At 43.7% G+C, this 15,756-nt stretch overlaps 1 protein-coding gene across 7 annotated transcripts in view; it reads right to left on the bottom strand.

The window, feature by feature from the left end:
- The window catches only part of LOC125763070 (heterogeneous nuclear ribonucleoprotein R), a 55,888-nt gene extending 45,275 nt beyond the window's left edge, over positions 1-10,613 (bottom strand). The window contains exons 1-3 of one of the 7 annotated variants that reach the window (XM_049425856.1): positions 10,403-10,613; positions 7,737-8,391; positions 6,926-7,180 (exon numbers count right to left, since the gene is read on the bottom strand). The gene's annotated coding sequence lies outside the window, so the exon portion shown is untranslated. The other 6 variants (XM_049425858.1, XM_049425860.1, XM_049425857.1 and 3 more) reach the window with 6 other exon arrangements.
- Between the last annotated feature and the right edge of the window lie 5,143 nt (positions 10,614-15,756).

Below are 15,756 nucleotides of genomic sequence, written 5' to 3'. Positions count from 1 at the left end.
GTTCACCAATTGTTGGTGTTAATCAAATGGTTTAGCTGCACCTACTGTCCCCTCGCCTCACGGAGTTGCGTTATATGTATACTGGCTTTTGCTCTCTTGCTCTAGCTACAAGTAAGTGATTGTGAACGGCGAGAAGAGATCACAGCCTTCAACGATCGTTATACACTGGAGCATGAAAAGCGTACCAGTGATTCCGCATGATATTCAACATGAACGAGAAGATCCTTTTAAATCACAAAAAAAAACATTCACCAGCTTCTGAAATGTCCTTTTATTTTTTTTGCAGGCCAAACCACTATGAGATTAGATCGGAATATGCTTGGACAGCCGAATAGATGATTGTTCGCTAATATTACCGACACCAATACGTACACACACCTACACTAGAAAATGATGCGAATGACGATTTGCTTCACAATCACGAAACATCTAGTAGGCAGCAAACACAACTAGGTCACGCTAAGCACTCTGCTGTCAAACTGGGAATGTATTGTGCCGTTAAATTTTGATGCTCAGTACAGCATCACCGTGAAAGGACGCAAAAGTCCACGCGTTTCCTTATCCGAAAATTCACAAATTGCTTCACACCCCCCTAAACGATCAACCTGCCGGGTCGGGTGGACCTTTGAGGGTCAAGAAAATGCATTGAACCCATCACGGTGCTGACGGGGTAAGCAAATCCTTCTCGTCCAAACACACAAACACACTAACACAGAAGCTTTTCACGCACAATAACGTTTACCGTTGTATTACAGCGGTATTCCCCCCACTATGGGAGGAAAGTGGGAAAATGAAAACCCAACAAAAAAACTACCACCCAACCCCCCTCGGCCGTAAGAGTGTGCGGAAACACCGGTAAGCGTGGTCTCACATACACACACGCGCGTATTGGTGCAGTTTTTCATCATTTCACGCGACGTCCGAGAGTGGGTTTAGTTGTAGGGCTATTACAAACAAACAGAAAAAAAACCCGACGGCGAGACACACACGGCGAGATTCCTTCGATCCCGACGAATGCGCGTAATGTCGCGACAAGTCATCCGACCAGGGCTGAGAAGCGCCGAAAACTAACCGTACCACCATCGAGCTAGGGAGCTGCCGGCTGGTGGTTCACGTTCGCACACACAACGAAGGGAAAAAAATCAACAATGTGACCCCGTAGGAGCACGGTACGCAACATGCGGAGCGCAACATACATCCGTCCGTCTGATGTTGAATGGGCAAAGATTTTTTTTCCTGCCTTTTTAGTTTGTCGCGAAAAATCGTACCAACGACGACGGACAAACAAAAAACCTCCAACAGCAAACGAAAAAGAGAGGAAACAATTCACACACATACACACACACACACATTTGCCTTTCGAAAGAAAAAGGGTTTATTATATACGGGAATGTACCGGGAATGCACACAGATTAGGGGAGAAGAAGCATGGAGGCACGGAAGGGGCGAGGATAAATCTTAGCCTTTTTATCACTCGCACACAAAAAAAAAACCCGGTGCGATTTTAATTTCTATCTCGCTTTTCTTTCTCTTTCAAACAGACTCAGCACACGCACATATACACATGGACACAGTCACATGGTAAGTCCCTTTTCATGTTTGGACACCAGTCTCCGATTCTTCCGTTTTTCTTTTCCAGTTTTCGACACATTCGTATGCTTTTTCCTCTAGTAGTTGCTTTTATGTTGGTATGGTGGTTCACGTTCCAAAAGGGACGTTCAACGTCATCATACAACGGAACCAAAGCAGTCGCCGCACACACTTAAAGAAACATACACACACACATACACTGGTAAAATGATGTACAACGTTTTGATTTTGCGAATGCGAAAGGTACCGGGTTTTGCAAGTACCAACCGAACCCGAAGGTAAGTGTAGAATTGAGATCGGTTTGCCTTTAGATTATAGGGAATGAAAGAAAAAACAAATCGCGCGATTGCTAAGAAAACGAGTTGCTGGTGGCAGCCGTAGACTGCAGGGGAAAACCCTGCAAAAGAGGGTTTTGGGGGGGGGGGGGGGATGAAGGGCGGCTTTGAAGGGAAGGTGCAAACCATGGACACCCAATATATCGTGCTATCTCTTTTCCACTATGCTCCTATGTGTAGAATAGCCGGCGGGTATAAAGTGTACGCACTGTTTAATTGTATTGGCAATGGAAACAGCATGGAAACAAGTTTGCTAGTGAGACGAAATATGCTCGCCAAAAAACCTACCAAACATAACTGTTTGATTGGACGAGAAGCAATCCACCACCAACACATTGGTACGCGTCAAACTCTTTTGTTTTCACCATAGCGGTGGAGTTGGAGGTGTAATCGAATCGGGTTAGTGTCAGTGCGATTCTGTCAAAATACCGTCAAAAAACTGTTCAAACTGTGTTTAGAAATTGTTCTGTAAGGAACAGCACAACGAGTTAACGGAGGCCTTTCTCAGTCACTAACGAACCGCCGACAAGTAGTTCGTCCGCTTGTATTGGTGATCTAATATCAGACCAGTTCACTCACCCCTTCCCCCGCCACCCCACCGTTCCCATCTTCCACATAAACCCCAATCGGTGAAAGGTGGATCCTATGCTCGAGACGCACACTAGATTGAAGAAAAATCATGTTCGGCTGTGGAAAACAAAGCTGTCACTTGTAGCGTTCCTCACTTCAATTCGTTGGGGGTAGCTATTTTTTTTAGGGGTAGGTATTTTGCAAGGTAACTTCCGAAGAAAAAAAATCACACACTTTTAAAGGGCAGTGGTTGTGCGTGAAAAAAAACACAGCTTTCCTGTACGACTCACAATATCACAAACAAACCGGGAACCAGGAGCATAAACAAAGGACATCACAACGAACCAGTTCTTTCTTAAACGGTAAACGTGTAATTTTATATGCTGTATGTACCACTGAAAACAGCAACAACAATAACCAAAAATCACTGCTTAAAATTCCGGCTTTTACTACACCCGAAAGAGAGTATGGAACAAAAACCGTCACAACATCGGGCCACAAAACCCCACACGAACGGGTGCGCTGTGTAAGTGCGTTTGCCCTAACACACCACAATTCGCCGGACAAAAAGTGCCGGCTACACACCCAGCACAGCCAAAGGTTTGAATGTGAAGGAACGTTTGCCTACGTTTTTTTGGACCCCACAACCACATCGGTAACGTACGTTAGGCGACACGCATACTGTAATAAAGAATTCGCGAATGCGAAAGAACCAAACGTCGGGTTGGAGGGGAAAGAAAGACGCCATCGAAAATCGGGGGGTGTCGTCCGCTGCACAGGGTGACACAGCGATGCTGTGCAACGGTGGTCGTGAGTCTAGTTTTATGCATTTTATCATCATACGTCTATTTAACAAAGAAAAGCGTTAGTTTGAAAAAAACCCTTAGCAAAATAAATAAAGTAACGCATTTTCCAACGCATAACGCGTTATTCAGGGGCAAGGAGTTTTTGGAACATGGCCGTAGAACGTGCCGGGGTCGGAGAGTTGGGGAGAGGCTCGATGGTTCGCGAATTTTATACGCTGAGTGCCGCACTCAGCGAGTGGCGAATGTGCGAATGTGTGCGAAATTTCGATGCTGTGAGCGCGTGCGTTCCCGATGTGGTGAGTGACGGTACGCAGCGATGTATCCGCGATACAGATTGAAAGTCGCGCCAGCATGATGCAGCATGTGCGGGCTTGTAGCAAATGTTGGTGGAATGTGGTTTGTGTGTTACGGAACTTTGGTGCGAAATGTTTGATTTTTTAAAGCAATTTTTAAACATTTTTGTTTTTGTAATCGCTTTACGGGAACAATTGAAAACTACTAGGCGCCTCCATCGGGCATTGATGTCTTTTGTTTAATATTTTTAAATAATTTATTTTAGGAATACTTTATTGGTGGAAATATTTTAATTTATTATTTTAAATAATAAATTTACTGTATTTAAAATAAGTACATAAATTGGGAAAGCTAGTAAAGTTATTTGTTGTATGAAAAAAAAAGATTGTAAAAAATGATTTACCTAGACTTACAACAATCTCACATGCATATTTTGTCAACTGACTGTCAACTTAGAACGTCAAATCAACCCCCTTCCTCCCTCTTTACAAAACTCATACTTATCAAACGTCAAATCTAAATTTTTGCAGTCCAGTGTGCTTCTGTCACGATCACGATCGCTAGCGAGTTGTACCATTTTAACACACAAAAAAGTTATCTACAATCTTTATCCCCTAGCAAAAGATGCATTCCCTTACAGCATCGAACCGGAACTTGCATGCATTGTGCGTTTCAATTACGCCAGCTTACGGGCGTATGTGTGAGAGTTACGCAAATCGTACCGCACATACCGGTGAGCGGTACTCGCGCACACAAGCGCATTCTAATCTTGCCCAGAGTTTGTGTTGGTGCGTAGTGTTTTTTTGTGTCAGCGCTCTGGTATATCTGTACTGAGTAAAGGCAACTTGTCAGGATCGGACAAAACCACGAAGGGTGAGGCTAAACATCGCTGAGGGTAGCGGTTCGGCTGATGCGTGCAATGGAAAAATTGCATTAACACCACACACACGCACACACACACATTACGCGCCGACAGAATCAGTGACCATGCGCAAGTGAATAATGTGTGTGTGCAAATAGGGTTTTTTTGTGCAAAATTTATAATAACTACGCGCTCTTAGGGAATGTACGCTAGCCGCAAGTCTGAGCCGATGGAATGCGAAAGGGAAGTCCTTGATAAAACGCACACACACATGTACACGTGTATGAAAAAGTGTTGAATGGCGCATGTAAAGAGCCTTAAAGGATAAAACCATGGTATGCAAATTTTCATCCCCGTACACACTGGTGGCTTCCGATTTCGTGCAAAAATAGGGGTTTACCCGAAGTTTTTTTTTCTCAATATTATTTATATTTTCTTACCGATACGGGTTCGTTATAATTTTCGTTTTACCTCGAAACACATTCCATTCCACATGATTCGTGATGTTATTCTTTTGTTGGTTTTTTTTCTCTCTCCACAACTTACAACCGCCTGCAAACTCTGCCGCTACCACTGTTCGTGTAGCAGTTAAGGGGTCGTTTTTTCTTCCCTGCGGTACTATCAACCTCTCTATAACTAGATTTATATTTCAAGCGATTTCATGCTTCTGGGTAAAAATGCGATGGTGTCACATGTCGTCAGCATGAAGCCCTACAAAAGGGTGGCGCTGGGTGGCGTGTATGTATGCGCTAGCGCGTATGGATGGTGCACGTGTGTGTCATCATAGACGAAGCGGAAGGCCTTGACACTTTTTGTTTTGCCACTCGGTTACATAAAGTGCATATAAGAGTTGCATTTGAAGATACACTTTTGCGGCACACCATTGCACACCGAGCTGTTTGCAGTCGGGTGGGCGGGGGGGTGGGGGGGATTGTGGTGATGTACGGGAACTGCATTCCAGCTATCCGAATGGGTGATGTCATCCATTTAGCAACAGATGATGATGTAGAAGCAGAGCTCTTTGCCAAAAAATGGCAAAAAAGATAAGCTGTTACCACACAAACACTCATCAGTTATCATTGCATTGTGGTAACGTTCATCGTTTCACACATTCGCCGCTTGTTGGTGCTAACCTAGCGTTAAGCTTCTACGGTTACGATTTTCTTAACGCTAAAATAAACGTCTCAAACATTCGTTGAGGTTATGTACATACAACCACACACACATAAACTGCAGTTGAGAAAGCTAAACAAAAGCTGTGCAAATATGTATTGGCCATCGTGCGGCTGCTATCAGCTCCATGTCAGATAATGAATAACCTAGTTGATATGGTTGTGCAAAAGTGCAGCAACTGAAATTAGCACCCCATGGAACATTGCCGGCCATTACTGTTGAGCATTGAGGGCATGATAAAATTTGCAATATCTTCTTAAACGTCGGTTCCGAAGTTTCTTTAACCCGACAGGCCTAAAAGGAACCTTTTACATATGACAGCTGTTAGCGTGCAACTGTTAGGTAGGTTAGGTAAATTATTTAAGGAGAATTTTTTAGCTTTGTGGTATAAATTTTGTTTGAATTTTCCATTTCCAGCTAAACTGTCCCCATTACCAGCCGGTCTTTACCAGTACCGCTCAAGGCCAACAACAGTGTACACAGTTTTGCCAAGACCCCAGACCTGTCCGATTGGTCATGGCGTGCATAAATGCATTTGCGATGCACGGTTGCTGCAATTGCTGCACCGATCGGCAGCTGCGTGCAGCATGGTGCAGCTTACCTCGACCAATTAACAGTTTGCTGGTTGCAGCTAATTTTTCTTTCTCCTCTTTATTGGTCTTGTAGACCGATCATAAATACACAGACATACAGACACAGAGAGAGAAGTATGAAAAATGAGTACAATTTCGCAACACGATTCACAAGTTTGCCACCTAATCCATACCGTTTTAAAAATGATAATTAATAGCCACATGAATGTACGTTGCAACATTGCATCATGCGTGGTTTGATTGCGTTTGTAGAATATTTTTTTATTTTATTAAATACTCAAACTATAATAACAATATTAAGTGTGCAAGTAAATTTATAACGTTTTTCCAATCTAATTTCTATCATAAATTAAATCGTTTTCTCAATTTTGTGGCAAAGTGTAAATTATGTTGAGCTAGAGAAAAGATCAAGCGGTTCTTTTGACTGAAAAGCTATCGTTTTTCAATAAGTACGCTCTTAACTGGAAAAGTAACATGAGAGCAAGTAATTTTTTATGAAGGAAAATTGCTGACTTCTTCAATTTTTTCTTCAAACGTGCTCCACTGACATTTTGAAAATTTTAAAAAGACAGTAACGCTTTTTTCAGCTTAATACTTATCATGATTTTATTCGAAAATAAGATAAGTGCCTTTAGATAAGTGCCGACAACCCCCTAAGCAACTTAAATAATTTAAAAATAGTAACACAACCGATGTACTCACCTCAAAAGCAAATGTTTTGCAAAGATATGTCTGGAAGTGAGGAACTCGACCGTATAAAAAACTAGCCTAGACGTTGGTTTGATGTGCTTGCCTTTGGGCACTATTTTGTTCACATACACACACGAGCGCGTTTCACTTTTTTTCCTGCTGATAATTTGTTTTAAGTGTTTTTCCGAACGGATTGTATTGCTTTAGATTGATGTAACGTTTCACTACTGCTGCTGCTTAGTGTGCGTGGCCAGGATTTGTCGTTTGCTTCAAGGCAAAATTTTAGAATTCGATTAGCATTTGTGTTGCGTTTTCTCCGATTGGCAAATGCAACAAAAAAGCTGCAGCTGCCGTTTTGTGTTGGGCGATGGTGTGGATTTGTGAATGATGAATGAATTTATGACGATGCTTATGACGGATGGTGCGCTGTATCGGGTTATGCTGTTAATTAGCCGGGGTTTTTGTTAATTCTGTCCGTAAAGGAAACCGCTCACAAATCGCTTCGGTGTAAACGTCGGGTGCTGTTCTTATGCACCGGAGTTATAGCTGGCTGATAAATACTATGTTTCCAAGGTGTGCAAGCCAATGCAAAAAAAAAGCAAGCGTCCCGGTTTATCTGGGGACCTAGTGCTTTTAGGGGTGGTAGTATTTCGAGTATGTATGGGTGTGAGTGTGTTTTTTTTTGTTGAGTTTTGTGTTTTGCTGCGAGGAAAATACAAAGGAAGCTCCGATACGATGGATGCTTTTGTCCGTTTTGTGAGGGGGTTTATTTAATCTTTCGGTGAGACTTTTGAGTTTTTAAACCAATGCCAATCTTCCTTACGATGCACGTCAAGCGGCTGCACCCGGACATGGAATACATTGAAGATAGAGGAGGATGCACACACCGTTCGCTTACACACACACGCGCGCACACACGAAGCCGATACTGTGGTCCACGATCACGTGGCGCTTGGCTGACCCGCTCGCAACTGTAGCGGATGGTGATGATGAAGATGGCCCGGTTTTGCCGTTTTCCCGCTGCACACTAGATGGCGCTACGGTCGTGTCGTTTCTATCGCTGGTACGTTCTCATCCGCTTGCTCATGTCCTTTTGTCTTGTGTTTGTTTTCTCTATTTTCCACTATTTTCTTCGTTTTATTTCTGTTTTATTTGTTTTTTACTTTCTTACATTTCCTTTCAATGTGTCATCTTCCATTACATATGTTTTATATACTTTTTTTTTGCACGCACACACACACAAAGGTTTCACTGTTTCGCAAGGCCAGTTTGCATACTTTTTGCTTACTTTAGTACACTTTATACACGCACACGCACTAACACTTGATCGTGCAATAGGGCTGTATTATTACACACAACAAAACCCTCAAATCGGCCAATCGTTGATCTTCCGCTCCGTATAATAATGATAATCACACTAGTAAAGGGCCTTCCTGTCACGCGTCACACCAAAAAAAAACGGAGGAGGAAGAACGGAACTGTGCACGAACGAGCAGCAATTAATGCACCAGCCGAAGTAACAAACCCGGGTATCATAAACAAAACAAACGTCTAAACGTCTTAAGCTACTACTCTAGGCACAAGCTCTAACCGATAAACTGCACCAAAAACACACGACGGCGAGCAGTTTTATGAGGTTTGGAAGTTTGTTCTTCTTCTGTTACACTAAGTGGATCCGAAGTGGCCGTTCCCGGAGATGCCCGAAGATACAGTGGCGCCTCTAGTGGCGAGGGCCTCTCTTGAAATACCGTGCATACTCTACTCGATCCGCATCTCACTGTCTCTTTCACACGGACGGACGTTTCGAATGGGAGAATTGGGTTAAGGGAATGAGGGAATGGGTTTTGTGCCGGTTAACTTAGACACCGAACGCTGCACCGTTTGTTTGGTGCAACAACACCGGCCAATGCATCCTTCCTGCTAGTACTACTGCTAGCACTAGGGTACGCAGGATGGTCTCGACCGTGCAATGGTGATGATTGGTCGTGCTTTATTGCTGTCGGTGATGACGTTGCGGCGTACGATGCTGTTGGTGCTGATGATGATGATGATACGATCGACAAATCCGAAACACATTTTTGAGTATCAATATGGAAAAGCGTTACTATTGCATATTGGGTAAACTTCCCCCAACAAACACTATCACTGCCGGCAAACGTGTGGGTAGTTTTGGGTGGGAACGGGAACGGGGGAGAACAATGGTTGGCTTTTGTTTGGCGGGTTTGTGCCGTTCGGTTACTAAGGCAGTTATGTTAGTAGATTAGTGTGGGCTGGTGGTAGCTGGTGGTGTTGGTGATAGGCCGAAACGTAATTTTCTCTTGCCCTAACTATTGCATCGCACTGGTTATGGAGCGGTAATGAATGAAGAAAGATAGAGAAAGAAAGATTAGTAATTTTGCCAGCACGGGGTGAGTGTGGGGGTGGGTTTAGGTTAGTATGGGGTGGTTTTTTTTATTGTGTTTGTTTGTTTGGCAAAAGTGAGCGCATGAATTTTCCAGAACGATTTTTTGTTTTACTGTGTGATCACGCAAGAAATGGTGTTGTCCAAGGGGGAATAATTGGAAAGGAGAAAGAAGCATTCACGGCTAGTTTAAACAGTTTTTATCACATTTACAAATAGTCCTTTATATGTGAAAGTGTACTTGAGTGTGTAAGTGTTTCTGAGTTTACGAGTTTTTTTTTTGGTAAAGAATTTTTGTCTTTTAGTGATTGTGCAACGGTTGCACTATGCACATTATGCACTGCTAAACACACACACACACACACTCCTCCCCACAAAGGCACTAGGGAGCGCAATAAAAGCACACTCTCAAATCTCACTCTCACTAGGCAATGTCACAGCCAACGTAAGAAAAGCCGTCGGCAGTAGTGACCGTACTCGTTTGCTTAAATTTTCAAACTAACTGCACGCACATCTTAACACACACTTGAAAGTCGAACAAGTATTATCATAAATCACATTGATCACTGTTTTTTTTTTGTTTTAAAATCTTTTTTTCTCTTCAATTACTAATTAATATAAGAAATGCATAATTTCAGCTGTCGTTTCACTTCGAGCGTTTAAAGCACTTTTGTCACAAAACTGGACTTTACCAAAAAAAAATCTATCCATTTCTTACAAGGAAGTAGTCAACAAACTCACACAAAGTTCACTGCTTCACTTGTTTTAATACATTCCGATCGGTCACTCTTGGTCGAAGAAAAAATCCGCCTCATCGTCAGTGCTTTTGTTAGCGCACTTTAAATATTCAACTTTGATTTTTAAACTTTCAAACTGACCGGTTTTATAAATCCTTTGTGTTTCTTGAATAAAGCCTTTTTTTTCTAAACACACGACTTAGCTACACTGAGCGAGGGGAGTAGAAAATTCGCACCGTCTCAGAAGAATGTTTCTTCCGGAAAATTTAAAACACCCCTTTTTCGTTTGCTAACCAAAAAAACACACACTAAAACGTATAAAAAACCAAGAAATAAAAAAACCTCTCGTACCAAAAAAAAACACTGTCTCCGGTTTACACTGTCGTTTTGTTGGTTCGCGCGCGCTGATTACCAAACAAGGGTTTTTTTTGTTGTTGTTGTCTAGCCAGGATGTATGGGGATTAGAATGCAACGCGACGGCGACGACGACCACGACACGATTTCTCGACGTTCTTGATCGTCCGCGTTTCACTTCACTAGTGCACCGGTGTATGCGAATGCGCTTCGTCAAGACCCGCGGTCGCGTAAGGGTATTTTTTTTCTCTCCTTGTTCTGTTGTTTTTCAGTTCAGTTATTCTTGTTGCCGCGTGCCTCGTATGTGTGTGCAATTTCCTTCCCTGTCTGTCGGTGTCTCGCTCACACACCATCTCACTATCTCGGTTTCGCATTCGAATTGCCTCTTTTCCCCCCTTCTCTTGGGTATGGTTTGCTTGCGCATAAATCGCAACAAGGGAATGAAAAGGGGTTCGGGAGTGGGGCCCGATTGTTGCCGTTTCTTTCCTGCGTGTGCAAAATGTGTGTGTGTGTGTATGTGTTTTTCTTTTATTTTCTTCTGCCGCCTTATGCTCCCAATCCTTCGCCTTCGGTGTTGGTTACGGTTCGCACATACACACCGATACAAAAGGGGCTTTCGGCCCTTAAAAACTTCTTTCGCAAAAGGAAAATGTTTCGCTCATCGGGAAGGGAATAGGGAAAACAGTATCACAGTGTTCTCTTTTTCTTGCATTTGATGTTAATACTGGCTTGTTTCTGGTTTGTTTCGTATGCAGTATGCAATTTTCATCCAAAGCACCAACACACACACGCGCGCCCGCGAGATAGCCGTCTTGTTGGCGCATTCGATGCAGCTGCGTTAGTGTTGGGAGCTTCGAAATCATCTCCATTTTATGATCTGGCGGTACGCAACGTGCAGGCGAGCACCGGTATGGCAAGCGGCGAGATAGATGCATTCACAAACACACCGCCACAATACTGAACCGGCACACGATCACATCTTCCCGGTACGTACGTACGATACAGACGAGTGCATACAGAACTGCATTCGTTCGCATTGGCCGCATGACGGGGTAATGGGTTCAATTAAGGGCCGGAATGGGTATGAGACGCTGGACGAGTGATAAGCGGAGAGTCTATCAAAAACTTCGTCCCGCTTTCACTGTTGCTTTTTTTTTGTTCTTTTGTATGCTGAAACTAGACAATGAAATGAGAGCAATCGCGATCGAGCAATGGAGGCGCATCATCTTTCACGTTATCGGTCACGATCTAATGCAATTCTAATCTGATTTTTACCTTTAAAAACCATTATAAAAGGCCTATCCACATCGATCAGGTTTTAAAAAAAAAGTTCTCCAACGAGGATTCTATCCCACACTAAGTATGGTAAAATTTCTAACCTGACCCTTCCAGCTTTACCCTCTAAAATGAAGTATAGATGTTTAGTTTGCTAAAAAGGGGAATAAATTTAGAAGCAGCAAAAAATAGTGCAAAAACACATATTTAACTACGTTGTACGGACAGCGTCAACGAAATAAAAAAAAAAAAACCGTGGCCTAATTGAAGGGTTGATGGCAATGGGCAATTGCGCAAATTTTGTTTCCCCTTTTTTTTTGGAACACATGTGTGTGGTGGTATGTATTTTTTTTCTGGGTTTTGGTTTTGTTTTTAGTTCCACTGCACACATATGCAACCAACCGTGTTCGAAGGTGGTTAACCAGAAGCCTCGGGTGGCCTCGGGGAGAGGCGAGGATCCCCTCTTCGCTAACCACAAGTCCACCCTAAACACACCGGGCTGGCATGGCCACCCCTAGATTCTGGGTGGTTTACCCTGAAAAAAGGACGTGAGCTAAACAGAGCCCCTTGGTTGGACATATGCTGACAGTATGCCAGGAGTCTCAATAGTACTGGGTTCCTGGGAGAATAGGAACACGGATTGGAAGGGTTAATTTTTTTTTTGTTATTCGGTTTTATTATTCGGTTGGAATAGGTGCAGATAATGATGATGTTTTGAACTTTTCTGGGGTCAAAAATGTGTAGATGCAGGGATGAACTAGGGAACCAGGATGACAAGTGTACGATACGTGCTCTAATTTGTTTCATCTTCCAATTCTAACTCTATCATTGTGGTACAACATTATTTTCATGGAAGCATTCGAATAGTATTCCTTTACCAAGAAGATCCAGCACCATGATTTACCCACACCAAACGGTTCCAACACACCAACACACGATCCTCGATTCGCATTTGCGCACGCAATTGAAGCATCACAATTGCAACACAGATCGGTTTGCGCTGCGTCCGATGCTGCTGGCCATCGTTGTGTTGGTTAGTGGCGTTGCGCACTGCTACCACAAAATGCCCTTTGCTTTGCATTAGAGCTGCGCGCGCGTCCGCACACATGACGCACAACGATCGGCGAACAACGAAACCGCGCCTGGATGCGTCTGGCGAGCCTTTTCGCCGTCGTCATCGTCGTCGCAATAAAGTAAATCAAAACTGTCTTCCCTTTCGGTTGCTTTCGGTACGTGAAGGTTTATATTGCGCCAAGGTATTGAGCCGCTTGGTCCACATTCTGCCAACATACCGCTGTGCGTTTTTCCTCCAGCCCAGGCAAACCAGGAACCAGTTTCCGGGAGATGATGCCTGGTTTTGCTGTGAAATGTCTTACTTTCCAGGACGTGCGGACGTGCTGTTGGATTGGCCAGCGTCCAACCACCAGCGGAAATATATGTTCCGGCGAAGATCGGAGCAAATCGTGACAGATGGAAGTGTCGGAACAGTGGCAAACCGATACACACACGGAAGCAAAGAGCGGCATAAATGTGTGTATGTGTATACCTATATGTTTTCAAGTACGTCCAAGCACGTTGAGAAAACAGATTTTCTTTGGAGCATTAATGTGGACAAACTTAAGATGGTCGATTTTTGGACGGAACCAATACATGCACTTTTACATGCATACGCACACACACACAGGAGCACTTGTGTGTACAAAAGGTTTCGTACATACGCATAAAGTAGCCGCATGAAAGGAGGATTGAACCTGTAAGATAATCTGCCAGCATCTTGCAAACCGAGCGAGCATTTTTGCCGAGAATCCATTAAAGGTCGCCGGGAGTGTATTAAAGTTTGGAAGAACACTCGATTAAAAGGTGAAGAAAAATGAGACGAGGATGGATGGTGAAATGAATGAAAATCTTGCAACAGGGTGTGCACATTAGGTGGATGTAAAGATCCTTTAGAAATATTTTTCCTTTTTCTTGGTATAGAGAATTAATTAGGTAAGAAAATTTAAAGTACAAGAAAGAATTTAGAACTATAAGGAAAATTTACCAAATATCGACCCTAATCACCCTGTTTTCCACGATGTCCCATTATGTCCAGCATTATGTCCTTTTTGCTAAACGTGTAACGAGAGCCAAGTGTGAGCCAACTTTCAAGGTGGCTTCCTTCCAACTGTCGACCCGAATGACACACGGTTCATGATTTTCTGCATCCGGTTGCCATGATCCTCGAGAACGATGCTTACCGTAAGATCGGAGGGCACGAACAAAAAAAATAATAACGCAGTGAATAAGAGTCTCACTGGATCACAAGCATACCATGAGTGCCGTGAAGTGTCATGAACTTTATTTAGAACTAAGCGTACAACAAACAAACAAAAAAAAACCATCTCATTGAGGGGACAGAAACGCTTGTAATAAATTTCCAAAGCAAGCAAAAAAAATCATCCAACTCACTTCTGAAGAGTAAGTAAGACCTGCATGCTTTGGGCAGTTTTTTCAGCATAAAAACCAAGCGTAATATTTATACTGTAAGAACCATTTATTAAAATATTTCTTCAACTCTTGTGGCTATTTCGGATGGAAGTTTCATCATACAGTGCAATAGTAAGAAACTTTTGTTGGAGATTGGAAGAAAAAAAACGAGTTGGTGTCGTCTATCGCCAATCGTTTTTGTCAACGGAAGAGACCCGAACCAACCAAAGGCACACCGGGCAGAGACACTGGGATGAGCCGGTTGAAGATGGCTGGTAAGGTAAATAAGGTGTGTAAGCAATAGTGCGGTGTGTGGACGAGATGCAGCAACCAGATCCTGACCATTACGGGCAGAAAGGAAGCGCACACATTTATTAAATCCATGCGGAACTGGTCAAGGGAGTTAGATGGAGCGGTCACGCGGTCACGCGAGTGGATGAAGAAGGATGGGCAATGGGAGAAACATGGGTTGAAGCAGCAAACGCAATTCCTGTTTTTATTCCCACAGATTCACACAGGAATAATGGGATGACATCGGAGCGAGTTCCTGCCAGCAGCAGCAGCAGCAGCAGGATCGCCACCATCGTCCTCGTCGCCGTCTTCGTTGTCCTGTGATCCTTTTTTTACTTTGCGCGACGCAAACGAAGACGCGTGATGACAACGGCGTGTGGACGGTTGTGTGCGTGCGCAAATGGATTGCAGAACCTTCGCCTTGCCCTTTTCTGTCCGCCACCCCTTTCCTACCCCTTTCGACCGTATGCGATCTGTAGCACTTTGGCGATCAGCAAACCGAGAAGTACCGAGCTTTTGTTGCGTGAATCGTTAAGGAAATGAAAGAGAGCGCAAGATCACTGGCCAGCAGGACATACACACACACACATACACATGTTTGCCGAAGAATGGAACGGATCATCATAATCATCCTGTACGTGAGCGTATAATGTTGCACATATGTTTATTATTCCGATTACACCACCTTTCCGTTTTGTGCTCATCTTGCGCCTGTGTACGCACAAACTGACCATCCTTCGATGGTTGTCCATCCGTTTTGCAAAGTAATGCTGTGTTTTTTTGGTTTTATTCCTCCTCTCCCCCTCTTCCCCGTCCCCACCGGGTGGCGAATAGGAAAACGGGTTCAAGATTCGGGGTGCATCTCTCCCCTCTTCGTCTTGCATCTTCCGAAAAGCCCTTCTACCGGTGAAGGGCTAGCTGCTGGGCTGGAAACAGAAAAATGGGGAAAAAAGCGAAAACCTTTGGCAAGACTTTTCACTTTCGGTCTTGCGCCTTTCGGTAAATAAATAATGCGAATTTGCCCGGGCGCCCAGCTCGCAGTTCGACCCCGGGGTGTATGATTAATCGATTTGCGCTTCCCATCTGCGCGATCTGTCGAGGCCGTTCTTTTTCTTCGCACTCGGGTTCCTAGAGTTTTGGTTTCTGGTTGGTTTTTTCCCCATTTTTTCCGGCCACGGTGTCGTCTTTCGCCCGTACCCGTGGTTAATGCGAGGTGTGCGAGAAGAAAGTTTCGCGCAGTATCCTTGCGCTAACGGTCATTTTTGCGCACAAAACTTTACACGCCAGGCCAGTTGTGAAGCGGGCCGGTTCAGAGTCCG

This window comes from Anopheles funestus, chromosome 2RL (genome assembly GCF_943734845.2).
Source record: "Anopheles funestus chromosome 2RL, idAnoFuneDA-416_04, whole genome shotgun sequence".
Lineage (NCBI taxonomy): Eukaryota > Metazoa > Arthropoda > Insecta > Diptera > Culicidae > Anopheles > Anopheles funestus.
This window is presented reverse-complemented; position numbering and strand designations above follow the sequence as displayed.